A 15,699-nucleotide genomic window follows, 5' to 3' on the forward strand; every position below is an offset into this window, starting at 1 on the left:
TTTTTGCATTTTTGAAGCTTCGGTGGTTCTGGTGCCAATATGCGGGGTTGACAAATTCGAAATCTAGTACTAGTAATTAATTCTATGAGAAAGGTAATAATTATTAAAAGGTAATTTTAGCTGTATTCATTACTAAAAAATTTCTGGTTTTAATTTAACATTAGTATTTTAAGATAATTAGTATTTAACTTTCTAGGGTTGGGGGATTGGAGATATGTTATTTGGAATACGTTTTTTGGGTTAATCACTGGGTTCCTGTTTCCTCGTTGGTCCTTTGTTGCTTCTGTAAAATTGCATGTAATCCATCTGGGTTGAAGTCAATAAGTATTTTTTTTGTTTAGAGAAAGGGCCCTAACGTCACACAACGTTCATTCTTAGGTCCATTTTTTTATTATGAGGTGTGGGCGTACGTATCTTCTTGTCAAGGGAGGGGGAGGCGTAATTATCCTTCTAAAAAAAAATTCGGAAATTTATTGATTAGAAAACACTGTCATACTTGTTAAATACTTAGGCTGCTTCTTTTCATTAAATTTGTTTGACATGACACGAGGTTGTAAGTTGTATAGGGTTGCCACAATAATTAGTTCCTAAAGTGTTAAAATTGCCCAACTTTGCGTGTTAAGCAGCGATTTTCGGTGCTACAGTAAAAACAGATTTTTCCCCTGTCACGGTACAATATCGATATCGGAACCAATATTTGGACATTTCTGTTTATATCCAGCTTTCTGAAACCATTTACCTTTATCAAGTGCTTTTTTAGAAATCTACTGCTTTTCAACTGCTTTTCAGCCCTATCAAGTGTAAATTTGAAGTTCTAGGACGGGAGCAGCCCCCTACCCCTCCCCTCCGTAAGCCCATGTTACGCGGTGTTATATTAATATGAATTGGGTATTCATTCCTTGACTTTTCTTTCTTGTGAGGAACATCGTTTAGGTAAGTATTCAAACTGTGTTCTGAAGAAGTGACGTAAGGAATAATCAATAAAAATAAATTCCAAAAACAGTGAAAGAGAATGAAAAACAATGATAAATATGCAAGGAAATAGAAACAAACTATTGTGTAATATATATTAGAAACTAAACATTGCTTACAAATCAGAGGTATATTACAGTCGATGAAAAGTGGCATTATGATAAGTCAAACTTAATAACCACACGGCCGGCTCTCTTTAATATTGAATCTCCGATTATACCTCTATGGGGTCAAAATTTATATACTAAAAAAACCGCAAGTAAGATTTAATTGTCGTTTCTATCTGATTCATGAATTGTAATTATTACTTAATTGAATGGATAGTAAAATATTATTTTGAGAACAAATTAAAAGGTATTTTGAAAAAAAAACCGGATACGTCAGAAATTGGTATTGGATTGAAATGATTATATATAGGAAGGTTCTTTTTACTTTTCCTCCGCCTTAGGCAGTACCAAGTATTATAGTTTTGCCTCAAAAATATTTAATTTTTATACTTGAACATGCATATTAGAACCCTGGATGGAATTGACTTCAGATGTACAACCTTGTCAAAGGTATTGCAAGAGAGCCTTAGTAAAGGGCAAAGTAGGCTCTGTGCAGTTTTTTTTCAGTCTACTTCATTCGCTAATAGTTGTAAAAACTTTGGATGGGCCTCAATCGACTAAATACTGAAATTAAAAATTATTAGGGACTGCAGCTACTAAAGCTTGCGATTGTGACTCTTTTGCAAGTGTGACTTCATGTGATTGCGACTATTTGTGTCTACACCTGCTACTACATTCCGTTGCAACAATGACTGTTTGCGGCTTTTACTGCTTGCAGTTGCAATTACTTATGACTTCCACTGCTTATGTCTTTGCCACTATGTACGACTTGACTAATTTTGACCGCGGTTGCCATTACCTGCGGTTGCAACTGTTACTAATTTGATTGAGACAGCAACTACTAATGACTGAGGATGGAACTGATTGTGACCAAGACTGCAACTGTCCCCTCCTTAACACCTCGCTCTTTACGCTAAAGTTTTATAGTACTTCAAAAAAATCTTCTTATTGTTTTAATTAAACAAACCTTGTGTTTCAGGAGTCGTTCTTAACGAATCGGGACGAAATTCGGACTTTAGCGTGAAGAGCGAGTTGTTGAGGAGGCGCAACCCCCCTCATATAAGTAATAATTTCTGTTCATTTTAAATTTTGATGTTGCTCCTTGCTTTCAATTGAAAAAACTTGTATGTTTAACTGAATTTCTTTTGGTTTAATAAATAATGCCACAAAATCTGGCTCACTTCTATAGAAACATCTCACCTTCCCACGGGTATATCTTCTTGACATTTCAATCTTTGTGAAATTTTACCACGCATAATTACCCTTGACGCTTAAAATTCAGTTGGCAAAAAAAGAAAGACATAAAAAGAATTTCAGACTTTCGAATATTCTTAAAAAAGGATATCTCAAAATAGCATATTACAAAAAAGGATACCAAACAGCTCGTATTAATGAACTGTAGTAAGGAGCGACCCAGCTCAATAGTAACCGAAACAAAAAAAAACAGAATTTAGATACCAATAGTTCATTCAATGCTCTCGTCAGAGTAAGACGCATTTAAGACCTCTGTGTGGATTTATGTGAAAAATATTATTTCATTATCTTTTGGATACTCATTCAATGCTGAAAACATTATTTCAAGAATTGTTGGATATTTAGTAATACGTATTAATATTTGGATATTAGTACAATTTTAATGTACAATGGGACCTAAAAGGAAAAATCCGAAACGAGAAGGTACGAATATTTCATTAGACACCTCAGATGATAGCTCTAGCTTGAAACCGGAAATATCAATACTAGCTGCAGATTTTAAGCAAATTCTTGAAATCGTAAAGGAAAATGGCAATAAATTAGACATCTTATGCAATCAATTAGGTACTCTTACAACAAGGGTCAATAACCTGGATAAAGAACATTTGGTTCTTAAAAATAAGATGGTTAATAGTGAATTGAAAATTGGAAAAATTGAAAATGATACATCCTGCCTCAATTTGCAATTAAAAATTTGTACCGATGAATTAATAAAATTAAAAAGAAAAAATGAAGATTCAATGTGTCGGATTGTGAAATTGGAAGCCGCCAAGTTAGAAAATAATATCATCATATGGAATGCAGTTTGTGAGGATATTGATAACGCTAAAGCTTTATTTACAGAAGTTGTTCACCATGGATTAGAATTGCCTGAAGTAAATTTTACAATCTCGCAATATGACAGAAATCGTAAATTCTTAAAGGTGACACTAAATAAAAAAGACGACAAGTTTTCTATTATAAAAAATGCCAGCAAGCTGAAGGACAAGAGATTTCATGGAAATAATAGCAACTTGTTTATTAGTGATGATGTGCCAGCCGAAATTCGTAAAATACGTAAGCTGATTTTAGCGAAACGGGATAAATTGCGAAAGATTCCTAGATATGAGGCATGGATATCAAAGGGGATTCAGAAAAACTTGTTTGTGAAAAGACCTGACGGCTCAATTACAAAATATTCATTTAGTGATAGCATACCAGAGGTTGACGACTTTCCAAACGCCCAAGGACATGTACATCATAGTTTTCCAAGTGATGTTTCAGTGAAATAAAATTGTATCGTCTAATAGTAAAGCGCCCTGTTAGTATGTTTTAAAATATACAAGTTGGAAGCGTTTACTCATGTTTTGTCTCGTATTTATTTGTTTTTTAGTTATCTTCTCAATAATTTTTGTTGCCCTATATATTTATTACGATTCTTTCTCTTTAGTCATCTATTTTCTTATGTTTTTTACTGCTTTTTCTTAAGCACACGTGGGTCTTTATGAATAGCGGTAGAATATTGAAAGAATTGTGTTGCGAGAGCAACACTTTGGTTTTGTCCCGGTTTTTTTTTTTTTTTTTCCTATGCCGCCGATCTCAGCTTATTCCTGGAAACTGGTAAGGGTCTAACCTGTGCGGTTTTTACGGAAAGTGTGGACCTCAGGCCGGATTGATGAATATGACATTACATTTTGGAAAGCTCCGTAGAACTCTTGCCTGGGGCCAAAAAGGATGGTTTTTGCTTGTCCTCGAGCCAGAGTCTATGGTGTGCGAAGTGAAGTGGAGTTATATAGCCTATGTCAGAGAGGAGTATCTGAAGTTGTGCAGCCAAGCTTTTGTTTCATCAAACCATGTTTCTGCTTTCGAGTGGAAAGCTCCGTTCTAGCAGGCAAGCAGGCAGGCACCAGTTTCAAATTGAAGATGGATTAAAATCAATAAGTGTTAAATATATGCGATAGTTCCCCGATCCCACAGCCAATATATCTTCTTTGAGTGATAAATAGAAAAATTTACAGAAACAAAAAAGTGCGATTTTCCCACGGGTCCGAAAGTGCTGCCATCTATTGTTTCTAGCCATTTCTGTTCGTGATTTCAGCTGACTTTACCATTCTTTTTTTTCTACTTGGGATTGCAACAGAGAAATGGTATCAGATATACCTCTTAAACTTTAAAAGTTCTCTCATTGCTAAAGAAATTAGAGCTTATCCTTTGCTCCTTTCTAAGTGGTGGTGTTAGAAAGTTGGCCTCCGGCAAAAAAGTCAACTTTTGAACTAAGACAGATAGAATTTTTTTTTTAATGACAATCGATAGACCTTGATGAGCTGATCAAAGCATATGTCATCCATTTTTTGTTACAAAAATTCCTTCATGACATACACCAGTTTGAAAGTTTCAAGGGGTTGACAACTTCAGTGGTAAGGTACACACTTGAACCAAAAATAGGCCGATACCAATTGTGAGATATGTAGGGGACTTCCCAGCAAGAGTCGATTATTAGCTTATAATCATCTTTGGCAATGAGGGGTTTGCAACTATTGCTGATTGGTGTACCTATTATCTGTTTCTGGTGTAACTGATGGTAAGAACAACTTGGTTCCCGATTGTAAGACATGTAGGGGAGTTGTAAGTAATAATCGGCTGTTAGGCTACAATGACTTCAGCGACAAGGGGTTCGCAACTTTTGCTAGTTGGTGTACCCATTATTTGTTTCCGGTGAACTTGGATGTATATCACGGGAGAGGGACTTGTAAGTAAGAATCGGTTGCTAGAGGAGGTTCATCAGAGGCTAAAAATTTGTGCAAATTGGTGCACATCTATGGTATTTGATCCTGAAAAGTCATGAATAGCTTTATAATACCAACTAGATTATATAAGATAATGTTCCAAGTTTCCATCGGTCACGATGTCTACGATTGAAAAGGATAAAGTTCAACTGGCTGCAAACTCAATTTAGTCCCTTCTTCCGATATTCTTTTGCTGTTGTTTTTTCAACGCTGAAGAACTTGATCATGTGATTACTGATTGTGTTCTGCTTTGAATATGCCGTTTTGAATGCTTTGATAGTTTTGACAACTCCAGAATTTAACCGATAGCGAAGAAACAAAACCAAAGTGTTGCTCTCGCAACACTTTTATCGGCGAAGCCGGACAAAGGTTGCCGCAACACTTCACGTTGCCCAGGCAACGTAGGTCTAGTTTGTCTTAGAATGAAGACATTTCTCTTTTCTTTTCTTAGTTGTTTCTGTGTGTTACCTTTTATTTTTGTTTATTGGGCGCATGGGTCGTGGTGTGGTTATTCTTGACATGGTGGTAATATTTGACAATGGATAGAGATAGTGATGGAATTCCATCATCAAGGTTAAAAGAATTTGAGCGAAATTCTCTTTTGTTTCATTCAGTTTTCCAAGATATTGTAGCTAGTGATAATCAGGATAATAGCAGCATATTAGATATACCAAAAAATCAATATTTATATTTGAATGGATTGGCAAAGAAAAATTCTAGAACAAGGAGGATATCGTTTTGGAATTACCGGGGCTGGAGGACTGCAAGGGATACAATTGACACTTTTCTATCGACGTCAGATACGGAAATATTCGGTTTATGCGAAACTTTTGTAGATGAGTTTTCAATTGAAAGTATTCATGTTGATGGTTATCAATTGTTTCATGTTGGAAGGAGTATACAAAAGAAAGGTAGTCTTGGTGTCTTAATTAAAAGTTGCATACCAGCCCGTGCAAGACTAGAATTTTTGCCGATGAATATTGAAATGTTATTTGAATCTTGTGCTGTCGAATGTTTTCTTCCAAATAATGAGAAGATTCTAATCGCAGTTATTTACCGTAGTCCGTCAGCTAGTCAGATGGAGTTTAGGAATTGTTTTGAAAAATTCATGGATAAATTAGCTAGTCTTAATACTTCTTATCTAGTTATGGGAGATTTTAATATTGACTTAATGAAGCTTGTTTCTGCTAATTAGAATAGACTGGATAGTAACACTTTTTAGTTTTTAGAATGTCCGCTATCTCATGGATTATATCCTATATGTCTTGTACTATCCAGAATAACTGATACGTCATATTCACTAATTGATAATATTTTTTCGCCTGAAAGTGCTGTTAGTACATATGTCATTCCTGATGATTCATCTGATCACTGCATACTTATGGCTGATTTTTTGCGATATTTCCCGTATAATGAAAAGAAGTCAACAAAGCGAAGAGACTTTGGGGGAAAAAATTGTTAAAATTAAAAGAAGCACTCGGTGATGTAGGGTGGAGTTCAGTAATTGATGAAATGGATCCAGATCAATCCTTAGATAACTTTTATAATATATTGACTGAGAAGCTTGATAAATTTTGCCCGTATAGAAATCTGAAAGGAAAGAGGCATACACCAAGAAAACCATGGGTAAATGCATCGCTTTTTATTAATGAAAAAAATCGTCTATTAATGAAAAAAATCGCTTATATAAAATTAAAATGAAGTATCCCACTGAAATAAATATAATACGTTTTAAAAACTATAAGAATCTGTTAGTAAGGATTCTTAGAGAAAATGAAAGAGTGTATTATAAAAATTCATTTAAAAATTCTGATTCTCCTCGAAAAACTTGGAATTTAATTAAGGAGAAAATCGGAAAAAATAAAAAGCTATCACATCCTGAGGTATTAATTAATACAAATGGTGTAGAAGTTAGAGAACCGCAAGATGTTGCTAATATGTTTAGTGATTATTTTGCTGGTGTTGGTCAAGCGATTGTTTCAGCAGGAATAGATTTGTCCCCTTACAGGTCGCATAAAGAATATTTACCCCCCAATGAATGTACGAGCATATTTCTGGTCCCTGTTAGTTTTGCTGAATTCCATAAGATTATCAAAAATATAAAAAATGGCAATTCAGTGGGACCTGATGAATTATCAACAAATTTGTTAAAGAGTATTGCCGGAGTTATTTTTGAACCACTTATCCACATTTTCAATTTGAGTATCAATTCAAGTATATTTCCTAGTAGATGGAAAATTGCCCGAGTAATTCCGTTGCATAAACAAGGCGATAAATCTGATGTAAGTAATTATCGTCCAATTGCAATTTTATTGCCATTATCTAAAGTATTTGAAAAAATTTTAAAAGAAAGGATTTCTAGCTATTTAGGTAAAATAAATTTCTTTACCAAATATCAATTTGGATTTAGGGCAAACCGTTCGACAGAACAAGCAGTTGCAGCTCTTTTATTAGAAATAAATGATTGTTTAGATGATGATTTCCATGTGGCTACTATTTTCTATGATATAAAAAAAGCATTTGACACTTTAAGTCATGAAATTCTCCTTGACAAAATGATAAATTCCGGCATAAGAGGGAAAGGATTGCAAATTATTAAATCATACCTATGCGGACGCAAAATTACAGTAAACTTCGGTGGAAAAATGTCTAATTTAAAAAGTCTTATTGATACTGGTGTCCCCCAAGGCTCAGTATTAGGTCCACTTTTATTTTTTATCTATATTAATGATCTCCCCGAGGTTTGCATGAGAATATTAGCCATGCAGTTCTATTTGCAGATGATACAGCTATATTAGTTAAAGCTAGGGATTCATTGACACTGATCGAAAATCTGACTATAAGTGTTACCTCAGTTAATCGATGGTTTGTTTCTAATAAACTAGTACCAAATTTTAAGAAAACTAATTTTATGGTTTTTGGTCGTTCAAAACGTTCCACTCGAGAGATTTCTTGTGAGGAGCTACAGGCTGGTGATCAAAAAATTTGTAGAGTCCAATCATATCGTTATTTAGGAGTTTTTCTTGATCCCCTTTTGCCATTTCATAATCATATTGAGTATTTAAGATTAAAACTTGCTCAAAATATTGGGTCGATGTACCGCGGAAGAACATTTTTCCTTTTACCATTTTAAAAATAATTTACCACTCTCTAATTACTTCTTATTTGAATTATTGCTCAGTTGTATATCTTAATACATTTTGAAAGCATATAAAACCCTTACAGGTACTACAAAATAGGACAATAATAATACTTGGAAATTTCTTACATCGACCTTCAAAACTTGAAAATGTTTCGGAAACTTAAACATTATTCCTATTCTTAAATTTGTTGGATTTAAATGACATACAAATAATAAATACTTCCATATGGCATTTTCAAATCCAAAATTCTAAAAATTAGTTCTATGACAAATCTCTGTTAATTTTACTTCCTCGTTCGGATTGTCGGAGGTCTAGGATGTATCGAATTCCTTTTGTAACCTCTGAAAGGTCAAAGTTTTCGATTAGATACCAAATACCCTTCATTGCTAACAATTATAAGCTGAATGATAAAATTCTGTTTGATCCATCCCAAAAATCTCAGCAAAAATCTTAGCTAAATTTAAAAAAGTAAATATTTAAGATTGTTTGCTAAAATTTTGATTATTCACCATTGATGATGGAAATTTAAATTATTTGATCTTCTTATTTGTGTGTTTGTTTTTGTGTCCCTGTGTCTGGGATGGCCTCCCACGCCCCTCCTGCCCGATATTTATATATTTACTTATCTTTTATGAGTTTTTTTCTATTTTGTGTGTCTTCTACCGTATTATATTTTGAAATCATTATTACGATGAGATGTTGATGTTTTTTCTTATGTTTTTGCACTATCCCAGCCTGACGAGCTCTGCTCTCTGTTGGGGCATAATATTGTTTGTGTATTTTTTGAGTTGAATAAAAGAAAAAATAGTTGAATCAAAAGAATTGTATTTCTGTGCTGATTTTCAATATAGAATTTTCATCAAGTTTAGTGTTACCTTTCAAAAGTTACGAGTCTAAGAAAATTTAGAATCCATTGAATGAGGACCCAAGTGACATCTGCAGTTAAGAAAGATCACAAAATCCTGCTGCTACTGCTGTTTATAATTAATAACAGCAACATTTAATTTTAGGAAGCAAGAAAAATGGCGGATGGGGCGGGCTTTATCGTTCATAATCTTATTATGTAAGTAGTAAATTGTATGTTTGTTCCACCTTGTCTTTTACCCCGTGTTCGTTTACTTGTCCAATGGGATTTTTACTTATCGGGGTTTAACCCCTAAAAGATAGCAACAAATACTTGTCTGGCCACGTGTCACTTAAAACAGCAGGATTAATTGCGAGAATAACAACATTGGTCTCGTGTAAAATAGCCTATATTATTGCTTTAATGTTATGTGAAGTTCTGACAAGGAAGAGGCTGGGACTTCGGGTCTGTTTGTAATTTTACAGGCAAATACACCTTCAGCAATTATTTCAGAGCTGGGTAGCCTAATACAATTTTTGTGGCCAGAAGTTTAATTGTAAGATTTCAAATTGTGGTTGTCATTTGCCTTTTTTAGTCATTCCATTCAAGATGCTTTGGATATTTTTTATTGTGATAAATTATCTTAATGCTCTGAAAAGGGAAAACTATTTCAATTGCATAGGATAGGAAAATTCCGGTAGGCTAATCAATTCAAATTACTAAATTAGCCAGGGAAGTGTTTTTTTTTTTCACTAAAAAATCACCATGTTCTTTGAACTCCAATTATATAGCCCTGTTTTTGGCCCCCTTGAACCAGTATCCAGTTCCTGTTGTCATTTACACTAAATTTCACTTTTTCTGTTTCCTATATATGTTTGCACCAGTTTTACCATGGGTAAAACTGGTACAAACAGTATTACTGGCTTTCATATGAAGTGAATATACCACTTGATGCCCTTTTTAATGCTGTTTACAAATATAATAATTGCTTCTACCGCAAATTTAGATTTAAGCACTTTTTGACCTCTTAAAAATGACCTATATATGGTGTCATTACAAATCTATAATAGTTTAGAAACAAATTTGGGCTATATATGTTCACATCAGGGGGTGGAAAGTATAGCTTATATTAAATACATAAACTAACCATTGCTGGATTTTTTTTTATGTATTTGTGCTGTTGCACTGGTGATTTCTCTTCTCATTAAAATTTGATGTGCACAAACACATTAAAAAAAAACAGCAATGGTTAGTTTACATAGATAATATATGCTATGCTTTACCCCCACCCCCTGATGTGCAAATATATAGCCCAAATTTGTTTCTAAACTATTACAGATTTGTAATGACCCCATATATAGGTCATTTTTAAAAGGTCAGAGGTCAAAAAGTGCTTAAATCTGAATTTGCAGTAGAAGCAATTATTATATTTGTAAAGAGCAAAAAAACCTTCAAGTGGTATATTCACTTCCTATGAAAGCCAGTAATACTGTTTGCACCAGTTTTACCCTCATTTCTTGTCAATATTACTAAGGGGTCATAGTTAAGCACTAGAGAAGTCATTGTTAAATAACATGTGCTTATGTATATATAGCTTTTTGCTAGTTATTCTTCTCTGGTTATATAATGCTTGATGCAGTATAGGTCCAAGAGAAGGACCTGTAGACCTATAGAAGAAAACCTGTTAAAAAAAGATGATTCTTTGTAATTTACATAATAATTATAGCTAACACATTCTACATGCAGCCCTGCTCTACTTTAGCCCCAACCTTCCTAATATGGAAATCTATAGCTGAAATTACATATTTTCCATTGATTCTGTCAATATATCCCTCGACCCTAGTACCTGTTAATTGAGGCAACTGTGGCAAAACAAGTAAAAGGTGGCAGAAAACAATGGAAATATATAATTTGGGCTATATATTTGCAAATTAGGCATGTTAGGGGTGAATTTTTTGTTGTTCATATTTTGATTTACAAATAAAGTGAATGTACCACTTGATGCCTTTTTGTATGTTCTTTACAAATATAACAATTGCTTATTTTGCTAGTTCAAGTTTAAGTGCTTTTTGACCTTACTTAACCTAACAAATTTTGGCAGTGAAAAACATACATTATTTTGTCAAAAATGACCAAAAACACGTACCTTAATTGAAAATTTGGCATCAAAGAAGAAGAAATACAGCAAAATATTGTAAAATTTATTAATCCAACTTAATTGTGGAAAATCAGTGCTCATAGATTATACAACATGAAAAAAAAATGAATTAATAATGAAACAGTAAGTTTGAGACCAATGTTTTAAGATTTTTTATACCCAAAAACTATTTGAGTATGCTTTGGTCATTTTCAAGAGCTCAAAAACTTGCACTTGAAGCACTTATTATGTTTGTGAAAAACATAAAAAGGCATCAAGGAGTATGTTCACTTGATGTATAAATCAAAAATATGAACAACAAAAAATTTACCAATTATTAGTATAGCTGCAAAATTTTCCCCTGGGTATGTAGGCTCAGTGGAAGGTCACTTATACCTGATCATGTCCCTACTGTTTTTACTTGGTTGAAAAAAATCCAAAGAAAGTTCCTATTGAAAAGGAAAGAGACCAAAAGTGAGATTGAATTTGTCATAGCTTGGAGGTTTGCCCCTTCAGTCTGTTTAAAGAAAACAGATTCATAATTGAAGCTTTGTTCATTTCAATCTTAGGGATGATCTACATTCGTTACACTTCATTAAATGGTTGTAAAGGGATACTTTTATTTATTTGTCTTGTTTGTTTTCTACATAATTTTTTAATCTTTAAATTGATATACATTTCTTACAAATTAATTAGTCATACCATAGTTCCACTTGCAAGTTTGACCTACTTTGTAACCCTGGTCTCAAAATTGCATATAAATTTATTGAAGCTAGGAAACATAGAGCTCCTCTCTGTTTAAAAGAAAATGGATGGACATAAGTAGGTTTTAATACACTAAAGTCCTAGGGCCATGGAAATTAAAACAAAACAATAAAGATTAACTTTAAAATTCTGGAATGATAAATATATCATTCACAAATAAAAACCATTCACAAAATTTTACTTTTGTGCTCAGTTGCCAACCTCAGCAATTGCCCTAAATTTTTAAACCTTGCAAAACATTCACCAGCCACCTCTTATGACCTACACTCTTGTCTGTACATTAACAATTCATTGAAAAGGAAGGACCACCTTACTGGCATTTCTTCCTTTGTACTTATATTTAATGGGTTTAAAAGAAAGCTTCTATGGCTAAGTCAGAAGCCCAGTAAAGGACCAGGTGATCCTTTAGCCAGGAATTGCAATAGAAAGCTAGGGGCCAGTCATTTTATGCTTTTGCATGCCCTTCCTGCTTACTGACCCCAGATTTCTTTAGGTAACCTGTTAAGTTTGGGCCAATTCTGGCTGAACTTACAGAGTTACATCACTGACCTTTGTTCCAAACCAAATAAACTGCTAATACCAGGAATTAAACCTGTGCCCTTTGGATAAAGGATTCTCAACCTAGAGTGCCAGCCACTTAAGAAGGAACACAAATGTCACCAGAGAACAAAAATTATTTGGAAAAAGAAAATATTGAAAAAAAAACAAACTCAAGTCATAGTTGCTCCCATTTTTCATTGCTGTCCCACAAACAATATGTATTTTATTAAGACTAATAAATTTTTAAACAGGTATCAACAAAACTCCATCAAGGATTGTATTTACTTAAGGTACAATCAGCAATATGAATGCTTAGTTTTGTGATATTCTAGTCTTGAAATAATAAAAAAAGAGAAATTATATGTTCTATTTGTTTTCCACAAGCCCATTTGAGAAAAATCATTTGTGACAACAATATACCCATGGTTGGCTCAGAATCTCTCTAAAATGCTTTAAACAGAAGGAATTTTAAAAACAATTACAGTCATCAGCAAGAAGAATATTAACACTAATACTAAACTTGGCACTTTTTAAGACAATTTTTAGCAAAGCAAATGCAAAACTTTAATGGTGCCCTATGTCATCTAAAAAAAAAAACATTAAAATATGTCAGATGTATTTTGATATAAGATGCCTCAAATACTTTTAGTTGAATCTGTGAAATGAAGGGCCAGGTATTCCTTTACATTTTATACAACATGTAAAAAGAAAAACAGTTCAAATTTTTTCACAAAAGAAGAAGCTTGATGTAAAACAATAAATGTATTTTTAACAGAAAGCAACTGACATCAATGAAATCAAATGAAACAAAAATTCATGGAGAATAAATAATATAAGCCACATATTTAACCTATAATGAGGTGGCATAAAAGATTATTTCTAAGTTAGAAAAAAACAGTGTTATGGCTTAAAGTTCTGCTCAATCAACAGGAGTTGTTTAAGGCCAGAATAATTAAGAACTAAGGCCAGAGAAAAAGAAACTGATAACAAAGAAATAAGGCACCCAAAAATTTCAGAGGGAAAAGAAGTAGAAGTAGGTACTTCAAAATACCTTCCTGGGACATCCCTGAAAGTTTCATTTTCCTAGCCTAACCTCTTTCAAAGATAGCCAAAAGTAGCTAAAGTAAAATTTTACCCCTACTTTACCTTAAAAATCCAGTTTAAATAGCAATCTCAACAAATATAGACTATATAAAAGGCTATAGGTATTGGCCTAATCATTCTAAAAAAAAATTTTCAACTAAAAATTATAGGACGGTTTAGAAACTAGGCCTGTTTGATACAGTAACATTTGACTAACTCACCAATGTGATAGCTGCCTCCCTAAGAACCAACCTTTTTAATAACAAAAAAACTTTTTCTGACTCCTTATGAAGCTTAGCCTATGCAAGCCAGGCCTAGAACATCAAAAACCCTTTAGATCCTAAGGAATATGGATAAGATTACTTACAGGTCACTGAAAAGCTAAGATTATTTCCACTATTTACAGTTTCCTTGTCTTTTTTCTAGACTTAACGATTTCACATGTTTATCCATTTAAAAAAATATGTAGCATTGACAACACTTGTCCTGAATAATCTTTTTATTTGGGGGTTATAAAGTGCAAGCCCATGGACAAATAATCTTGAGCATTCAAGGAGATAATCCAACTAACTTCTGATGTCATGTGCATCTCAAAAAACGCTTGGATTAGTCAGATTAGTAATCAGACAAGTAAACAAACATGGGGTTAGAGTTTATTATTTTTTTTAAGGGAAAGATGGGAAATCATTAGGTGGCTAGTTTTACTTCTTCAAAATAAACAATGATGGTGTCAGTTTAGCTTACTGCTCTTTAGTTAATGATTTTAAAACTTGAGTTGGATATTAGTATTCAGGCACTTCTACTCAAAATGAACATTACACTAGAGTCAAAACACCTTAAAAATTATAAAATCATTAATTAAATCATTCCTTGATGCCCATTAGTTTAAGAAATGAATAGGCTGATAAGTTGTCAGAATTTATAGGTCTAGTGTTTTTGTTTCTGAGTAGGCCTAACTGTAAACTAGTAGTAAGAGTTGTTAGCTATCATTAGCACCTCTGTCATAAAATTACAACAAACCATGTAACTGGCTTTTGTATAAAGTGAATATAACATTTAATGCCTTTTTTTATGCTCTACCTGAAATTCAGATTTAAGCACTTTTTGAGCTCTTAGAAATAACCTAAATATGGGGTATAAAAAAGGCTAAAAACATTTGTCTTAAACTCGTCTTGCAGACAGCTTGATTCCTTTCCTCAGAAAATTATTTCCCAAAGACCAGGCCCTGGCAGGGGTCACATTGGGTAAACAGAAAGCTACAAATATTTTGCGACAGAATTTTTCGTTGGTGCTACAGAACCAGTTAGTCGAGTTGCTCAAAACCACTTTTTTCTCTGTGATAATTGACGAAACCACTGATCGTACTATTGATAAACAGCTAGCTATCATGGTTGTATTTTTTAGCGAGAAAGATCTAAAATTTCATGTCAAAGTATTGGATATGGTTAAGTGTAGTGATGGATCGGCTGAGGGCCTGACTAACCGCATCAAGCAAGTCATTGAAGAAAACTCGATTCCCTGGCAAAATATTGTTGCATTTTGTGCAGATACAACTAACGTCATGTTTGGAGCCAACAGATCTGCTTCAACCCTTATGAAAGCCATGGTGCCACACATCTTGAATGTGAAATGCTCATGCCATCTTATTCACTTATGCTCATCATATGCATGCTTGTCACTTCCCAAGATACTCGAAGACTTGGCGCGAAATATCTATGCCCACTTTTCCAGAAGCGCTTCCAGGCGAGAGAAGTTTGCCGAATTTCAGGAGTTCTTCCGATGCAAAGCACACCGAATTCTTGCTCCAGGACAGACCCGTTGGTTATCCCTTCAGGCCTGTGTGAAGAGGCTTATTGAGCAACGGGTTGCACTTATTCAGTATTTCGTAGAAACCACGTTTGAAGACCCAACTGCAACAAATGACCTTATCTTGTCGACATTACAAAGCAAGTTGACAAAGCCATACCTTGAATTCATGGACTACTCTCTTGGCCTCTCCAACGAATTCAATACAGTTTTCAATCCAAACTCCCACTTCTTCACTCCCTGAAGCTTAGTGTCAGCAAACTTGTGAATGATGTTGCATCTA

The 15,699-nt window shown here is 33.8% G+C and overlaps 1 protein-coding gene across 1 annotated transcript in view; it reads left to right on the forward strand.

The window, feature by feature from the left end:
- LOC136039490 (syntaxin-binding protein 5-like) overlaps nt 1-15,699 on the forward strand; it is a gene marked incomplete in the record, with an annotated part of 340,696 nt that overhangs the window by 288,040 nt on the left and 36,957 nt on the right.

This window comes from Artemia franciscana, chromosome 19 (assembly GCF_032884065.1).
Source record: "Artemia franciscana chromosome 19, ASM3288406v1, whole genome shotgun sequence".
NCBI lineage: Eukaryota > Metazoa > Arthropoda > Branchiopoda > Anostraca > Artemiidae > Artemia > Artemia franciscana.